Consider the following 8,754-nt stretch of genomic DNA (forward strand, 5'->3'; position numbering starts at 1 on the left):
CCACTCTACAAGGACGATTGTTTAGATTCGAAATTTTAGAACCATGTAGCCTACTTATTTGATGAACACGGAGAGAGAGAAAAAGATTTAAAACTTATGGATATGCTGGTGATCCAGGGATTTCTGGTATCCCTGTAGAGAGCATGAACCAACTTGCTAAAGCAAGTGAAATACGATAGTACCGGTATGGGCAATTGGTCATGTAAGAAAGATATTGGGCTTAAAAGAAGGAACAAACAGGTGGAGGATGACCCAGACAAGTTTGAACAGAAGGATAAATGCGAGAAAAGGGCTGAAGACAATCTCTGCAAGTACAGAATCGGCCACTAGTTAGCCTAGGTCAAAACCAAATCTGGATGATTATGAAAGTAGGCTAAATAGTGTAGCTAAAAAACGGTAAGCTACCGGTACCTCTAAATACCCATTGTCAGTCAAGTTAATTTATTTTGTTTCAACAACGCCATAGGCTATATTAAAAAACAAGCAGAGTAAATGTAATTGTCAAAACAATACATTGTACAAATATTGGTTAGATTGTGGCGCAATCAGGATGGTAGCGAAAGACCATAAGCAGTAGTCTAATCAGCCACCACCCCATAACAGTAGGCTCGTCGTCGTGTGAGCGTCTGGGGCCGAGGGTCTATCCTTTTACCACCCCAGATTCAAGATGTTCCCGGACTACACTGGAAGGCTAGTAGAGAGCAGCCAGTCTTTGGTTTCATCATCCATGACACGCAGACCCTCCATTACGTTAGGTGGCTTGAAGATGGAGCAGTCATTGATGATGTGATCTGCGGTCTGTTCCTCGGCACCACATTTACAGGAGGAGGAAAAGGCTATTCCCCATTTGTGCATGGTTGAGCGGAAAAGCCCGACGCCCGTACGGAGACGGTTGAGGCGCAACTTTTAGTAGGCTAAACTGCAGAGTAGGCTAAATCTAAAAGTCATGGTTGCCAGTTCCAATTGAAGTAGTTTTTTTTTTTTATTACGGTTAGGGTTATAATTTGTTAGCCTGTGTACGTTCTCCTAAACGTGACACCGCTGTTCAACAAATCTCATTCAATCTCTGTCATCTTCTGCTCGATTCCATCGTCAAGCCATGCAGGCTTGCATGCGTGCTGAAGGCAATCAAGGAGAGCGTGACTCATCAAATAGCGCGTGTGTAGTGAAGCACGACACAACATGATTGGAAGTCAAGGTTTAGATTATGGTCTGACAACCCTTTAAAATGTCTGAAAACCGACCTACCAATCATATGATACCGACAATGCCGGACAATTTTTAAAGGTGGTCATATCAGCAGGCTTTGCCTGCAAAGCCTGGGCTAATTTTGCTTCCCATTTGCGAAAAATTTTTAACAGTTAGGCCTACACAGTGTTGTGTCGTTGAGTCCTTTGATTTCCTATTAATTCCAATTTACTTCAATAGAATAAATACTATTTTTAGTTAAAAACATCTGGCAACACTAACAATGGGTATTTAGAGGGGTAGCCACTTTTACAAGTCGAAATTCTGCCACTGAAATTGACTACAATGCAACCGCCAACCAATCAGAACGTGTTATAAGAGGCTACCGTCCAATTGTGACCCTTCTAGCACTCATCCAGAGAGTTAATGCTTGTTTTGAACTTTATTTGGTAATTACAGAAGAAAAAGAGCAATAGCAGTGGTGAGAATCGAACATGCGTCAATGAAATGACTACTTTCTAGCCCTAACCCTAACCCTTAAACCAACCAGCTGACAAAAAATCCATCACTTAATTTGCTTTCTATGATCTTCTTTTCGCCATTTTTTACGTCACTTAAATCGTAGCTTATGATTGGTTGGCGGTTTCATTCTAGTCAATTTCAGTGGCAGAATTTCGACTTGTTAAAGTGGCTACCATTTAGAGGGGTAGGCACTTTAACATGCAGATATCCAATCCAGCACGAACCAATCAGAAGCTACGCTGTTCATGACGTCATCAAGGTTACGTTTGGAAAGAACAAAGGAAAAACGCAAATTCTAGCTAAATTAAGTCATCGCTTTGCCATCGGTTGGCTTGGCGCAGAGGGTTAGGGCGGTGGTAGGCTAGTCATTTCATTGACGTGGGTTTGATTCCCACCACTGCTATAGCTTTTTTTTCTTCTGTAATTACCGAACAAAGTTCAAAGTAATAATCAAGTCTCTGGCTGAATGCTGGAATGTTCACAATTGGACAGACAACGTAACATCTGATTGGTTCGTGATGGATTGGATATCTGCATGTTAAAGTGGAGTGGATTGGATATCTGCACTATTTAGAGGTACGTAGACTACCGCTAAAAATACGTAATTAGTAAGGCGTTTTTTGTAACGTAAAAACTCACAAATGTGACTTTAATTTTGCGAAAAGTAACTTTATTCAACTAAAACAAGAAAGCAAAAGAAATAGCAGCAATTCAACATAAAAAAGCACCTAAATTAGTTTCATTTTGTGCTCAAATTAAAATTACACGTTCAAATTATAGGACGCTCTTGGCTTAGGCGAAGGTATGGACCCATGACCATACCTGACCCATGAGCCACCCCCTTCCAAATTCGAATAAAGCCTTATAGTAGATTTTTTATCAACTAAATAAGTTGCATTTAGTTCAATAGTATTTCTTGGAAACTTTTAGATTAAATCTTTTAAAATTTTGCAAGTTAGAGGGTGGGGTGTGTTTTTGAGGTGTTTTAGTAAAATTTGCGTTTGGAGCTTCACAGAAACTTGAATACAGCTAGCATCGTGATATAAAATTCAGAAATTGTAATGGGCTATATAGTGCAGGATTTAGTACAGTTCATTTAGACTTTACTTCATTCTAATTAAGTAAAGCTAAGATGGAACTTTGTCACCAACAGTTCTGACCCATGATCCACATAAAGTGTTGTCCCTTGAACCATAGTTCATGGGTTAGCACAATATCTATAACTGAGGGACAATAAACAAGTTCCATTTATTTTAGAAATTATTGTTTATTGTAAGTGGAGTGTAAAGTATTATAAAATGACTAGCGAGGCTGGTGATGCCTCATCAATTGTTTTTGTCCTCCCCCTGCCACTTGCAGGAACGACAAAACAAACAGTCGACATTAAAAAGTTTTGAACCGACTTTTTGCAGTTTAATATTGCTTAATCTATTTCTGCAAACTGTTAGCAGTGTGCGCATTTGACAGTGTATTTATTGTATCTTAAAAGTTTGCTCTAAACATCTTTGAGGTCTCACTTATCAGAGTGATTCAAGGGTCCATACCCGGTGGTTCAAGGGTCCAAACGCGTTTGCACCCTTGAACCACTCTGATTACCGTCAATGTTGTCAAATATTTTTGTTGATCCTATAATTATATGTGGTTGAATTTTTTACACAATATAGGACTACTAAAGTGATCACACTATTTTGTGTGGAAATTTCGTCATCATAGAGTAATTAGCTATAGACGAGTCAATATAAGGTTGAACCCCAAAAAAATTGATACAAAAGGTTTTTCAACGGATTCTGTTACCTATGGGCCTACTAAATAACATACTAAAAGTCTACCAAAATCGGACCCCCAGAAAGGGGTCATTTTCAAGATGGCGTCTAAGATGGCCGTCGGGATGTTACATTGCCTATATCTCAATTGCTATTCAAGCTAGAAAGGCGGTTTAGGTGTCTATCCCTAGGTTTTCGGGGTCAATGAATCGAATTAAATAGGTTAAATTACGATAGACTGGTTATCTACTGAGATAAGTATGATTTGTATATAATATACGACCTGGGGGAGCCCGGGGACATTTCGGACGCAGCAATAAGCCAACATCAGACAGAGCAGAGCACAATATTAGCAAATTCACTTGAGGCTTGAGATAAACCGCAAACAAAATCATCTTGACTTCCATTATGTAACACGAGCTGGAGAAAAGTGGTTTTCCAACATTTCAGTTTCTATACTTTTGGCAGCTTGATAAGCCGAATAGTGGTAAAATTTTCAGAGATAACTCCTCACTTTTCATCTGAATAAATTCCATATGTATTGGTGCAAAACGGTTTCCAGTACACTTTAAAATAAAACATTTTTTCGAAAACACAACACTCGAAAATCCGTCCGTAGTATCCCCAATCTCCCCTAATAAGATGGAATTATCATAGCAGCAAATTACATGCGGCATAACAGGTACTATCAATACAGGCATCTAAGAAAAGCTGCAACCAATAGGAGGCTCATACTTGGCCTCCTACAGTAGATGAATACAGGGGATTAATCTGTTCTAAAGAATGGCGTACCATTAAAGTCTGGACACAGACACATTCAGAAAATCATCGGAATTACAACAGTAGGCTACAAAGGTAAATCGTAAACCAGGGTGATCAGCCCTGGTTTACGATTTATCGATAAAACTATGCAGCAAATATCGCGTCGATGGCGCGAAAAAATGTTGCTTTTTTTCGTAACTAACTTTAGCGTTTTAGCGCTTAAAATATCCAAAAAATAGCAAAATGAAAGCTTATAAATTATGGTCCAAAAACCCCAGACTCAAAAATAAAACCACGGAAGTGCATTAAAAAAACAAGCTCTGGCAGCCCTGAGTGACTTTGCCTGAATAAATCTTTTTGACTTTGACAACGATTGTAACAACCGATTTTTGTAAGGTCAATAACGGATCCTGCATCCAACAGCTGTGCCTTATTTTGCTCGACAGGAGCGGCTACCATTTTCACAGGAACGGCCTCAATTCATCACATCTGACTATAGCTGACCAATGTTTATTCAAGTACACAAAAACACTTAGCCTACTTGTAATCCACGCACACGAGCCAACCATCATCAGAAAGAAATTATTGAAAAAATATGCCCGTCCACCGCTCTAGCCTCTGGTCGAAACGCAAAAGAAACTTTTCGCTAAATGAAACACGAAGATTCAAAACTCGTGCGGCTGGAGTTCACTGAAGCATGAACGCAAAACAAGAACATTCAAAATAAGAAAGAGATCGCATAAATCGTTTTTACAAGGATAACTTCGTTTGCATTGTGATGCGACTATGCACGCATTCATGTGATTATGATGTCACAAACACAAGAACAACTTGAATACCACCATCTACCCAATACGCAAAATTATTTAGAAATATGCCGTATATTTTCTTGAAAATGACCCCTTTCTGGGGGTCCGATTTTGGTAGACTTTTAGTATGTTATTTAGTATGCCCATTGGTAACAGAATCCGTTGAAAAACCTTTTGTATCAATTTTTTTGGGGTTAGGTGCCTTTTTTCCGTATATTGACTCGTCTATTAACCAATTATAGCTTTTAATGTGAAAAAGTGGCTCATCAGTCCATACCTTCCCCAACGCCGATTGAGCACTTTACTGGACTCTGGAGGCACCTTGTTATGCATTGCGCAAAGCTCACTGCTTGCAGTTTGAGCCAGGGAGTCGAACCGTTTGATTCTTCCGGTTTGGGTCCGGTTCTGGTTCAAAGATTGTTTTAAAATTTGGTTCAGTTCCGGTTTGGGTTCGAAGAAACTTAAGAGTTCCGGTTTAGCTCCGGTTCAACAACAATGATTTGTGGTTCGGGTACGGTTCGGTTTCGACAAAAATAGTCTCAACACCGGTTTCATAAGTTCCGGTTCGGGTCCGAAAAAATATAAACTATATTGTCTATGATGTCACAGAACAGAAGTTGCTTACCTCAAAAAACTCCTCTCCAAAGTCCTCATCCGTACAATGCGGCCTCCAAGATAACAACATGCTACGTACAACTTCACTTACCACAATGCGAACAATGACGTAATGCTGGAGTGAACCGCTTTTTTCAACCGGTTCGGGTTCGGTTAGGGTTTAAGCTAACTCAAATTTTCGGTTCAGTTCTGGTTAAGGTTCAGACAAAATCGCACCAAAACCGGTTTACAAAAATCCGGTTCGGGTTCGGTTCGACTCCCTGGTTTGAGCACTTTACTTGGCAAGGTTGGCAGTAGTAGCCTACTATTTTTGGTCCTTACGTACCACAAATAGGAAAATGTCACATGGATATATATGTCTCTGTTACAGACAATCGCTCTCCAAATCAAACGTTACATAAAACCAACTTTTTAAACTCGTTGCTTGGCGACGAGTGTCCGATCCGCGATCCCACACAACACCGATAGCGCTAAGGCGGGCTCTGTTTGCAGGTTAGATATGAATAAGACGCAACAATACAACAAGGCTGAGCATTATAACAATATATTTTATATATTTATAAATAGTTTGAGCAGTTGAACGTTTTAGGCTTAACTTAAGCCCTCACCAGAAATCTGAAAATATTTGTAAAAATACAATGAATTTTAACTTCTTGAAGGTAAAATTACATTAAGAAAAGGCTACTACATACATAAATGGCTACAAAAAAATTGCACCCCAGGGAACGTGATGCATCTAGTAAATGTTGAGTAGAATATACGCGCCTCCAGCAAATAATTGTTTGTTAAATTTGGGTTGTAGCTAGAGGCGCCGAAAGCGTGGATGGGGATTTTTCTGTGGATGGGGGGGGGGAAGAAGGGGCAATGGTGCCCTTTTAAGGTCATGTAAGCTACTGCACAGTGCACATTTTGTAATTTAACAATTTCTGCTATTCGCTTTTAGCCTAATTGTAATCTTTCCTTATTGCTTCAAAAAAATATTCACCACACAAAAGTTTGTATCACAGTATAGGTTACATCATCATAACATAGCATGATGCCCTTTCGTGCCATTGTTCTTTGTATACGCTTATTATTTCATTTCATGATAATGAGATGATAGATGAGTATTATCGCTATATCTTATCTTAAAACTTAAACAAAAGGCCTTTCAGCAGCAAAAGTGCCCTTTTTCATAATCCTGCCCCCCCCCCCCAGTCGCTCCAGCGCCCCTGGTTGTAGCGTTGAATTAACAGCGCTTCCTGAATTTTGGTGTCAAATTGGGATTTGCCTATGCGTAAAATTTTACATGTCAGCAGAGAATTTTCGTTCTGTGCAAAAAGAACACTCCATGATATGGTCTTTGATTGCACTTTTTTTTAACTCCCTAAATTTCAGATGCTCCCGTACTCTCATGGTCAAATGTCTGGTGGACATACCGATGTACGTTCATGCCGAATCACGCGGTCATGTAAAACTGTATACGACATTTGAGCAGAGAGACAAAGGCGTCTAGGAGTTTAGTTAAAATATGTACTACTTTGAATGTTTTGTAAGTAGGAAAAAAGTCCACATCAAACTTACTGTTTACAAAATTAGCGTTTTGTTTCAAAGTGTTTTCGTGCTAGTTGTTGTTTTCGCACTTATTTCTGTTGGCAAACGGAAAGCTAATTCTATTTTGTCATACATGACGAAAAAGTCGAGTTCTACAGATGATTGCGAAAGTGGATGTAGGGATGAAGATGCTGATGGTGCTATAGTAGCATGGGGTTCACTAGGCCAACTTCTAATCTGATTGAGAGAACGAATCCTGATGTAGGCTATCGGCAACCGGTGGGTTGTGAGCCGTGAGTGCCTTTAAATATTAATCAAAGGTATGGGCATTGGCCTATTGTCACTGTCACTATTGTCACAAATCGCTCGGCCGACATTTCTGAATTAGCCCCCTAAATTTTTTTCTGGTTGCGCTACTGCACAACACAGTGGCTTGCAGTGGTGCCACGACTTGTGTTTTAACACAAGATCTTGTTTTTTTACTGTCCGATCGAGTTTTGGCTAAATCTTGTGTTTTTTAATCAAAGTCAAATTAACCGTTGCTACCATGGTTTGAGTCTGTTAGAGAATTAAGGACTGGCACTAAAAGATTTTGATAACTAGGTTTCTGGTACCGTACGTAGCCTAGGCATATTGACCAATTTTTCACATTGAGTTATCAAGCCTGTCAAGATTAGCTAAAAATTTGATCTGAAAAGATTACGATATGTGCTCGTCGCCTGCCTCAGAGGTTGTGTTGCTAGATAACAAGAGCAGCGAAAAGAGTACATCAACATTCAGCATCAAATAATTACAATCATTCACCAAGTCCCAAAACAAAAAAATTGTATAAACAGCCTGTTAAGCGTCAATGGTTGAATGAACCTGATTTTAAAAGTTTGATACAAGAAGACAAACTGATCGATATGTAGCCTTTTGTAAGATTTGTTATATAAATTAAAGACCACGAATTGAAAGAGAACAGTGATTTAGTAAGCATGTATCTTCTCTAAACTGTTGATTTTAGAGTTAGGCTATGTTATTCTTCAAATTGGCACAAAATGGCTCGCAAAGGTTCAATTTTGAAATCTTGTGCTTTTGTATCCAAATCTTGTGCTTTTTTTCTTAAATCTTGTGCTTTTTCCAAATTTGCTGTGGCAGCATTGGTGGCTTGCCACGAATCAGCTTCACTATATTTGAGGTCGAATAGACTCCAGTCCGTATGCCCCATTCGCCTCACACTCCCTAATCTCTACCCCCTTCTCTGTCCTTTTACTTCTTGCAGGAGGGCATCTCAATTTTACCGAGATGTGCAAGCTTATCAGGGACACTTGCAAACGTTTCATCGTTCGCGTGCCGAATTCCTGATCACTTGCAGCAGGTGCTGCCTCGTTCTCCCTCCAGCTTACATGCTGTCAGGGGCCCAAGAACACTGGCAGTCCTGTCCTGAGGGTATTCAATTGTCACCTGCCTTCCCTGGCCAATGACCTGACACCCATAGAGAGCGGAACCAGTTCCGGCAGGAAGACCAAACCGGGGCTTTCTTATGACTCTGCTCGGCCATGGACCGCAGGCACATCGGT

Source organism: Aplidium turbinatum, chromosome 4 (genome assembly GCF_918807975.1).
Source record: "Aplidium turbinatum chromosome 4, kaAplTurb1.1, whole genome shotgun sequence".
Lineage (NCBI taxonomy): Eukaryota > Metazoa > Chordata > Ascidiacea > Aplousobranchia > Polyclinidae > Aplidium > Aplidium turbinatum.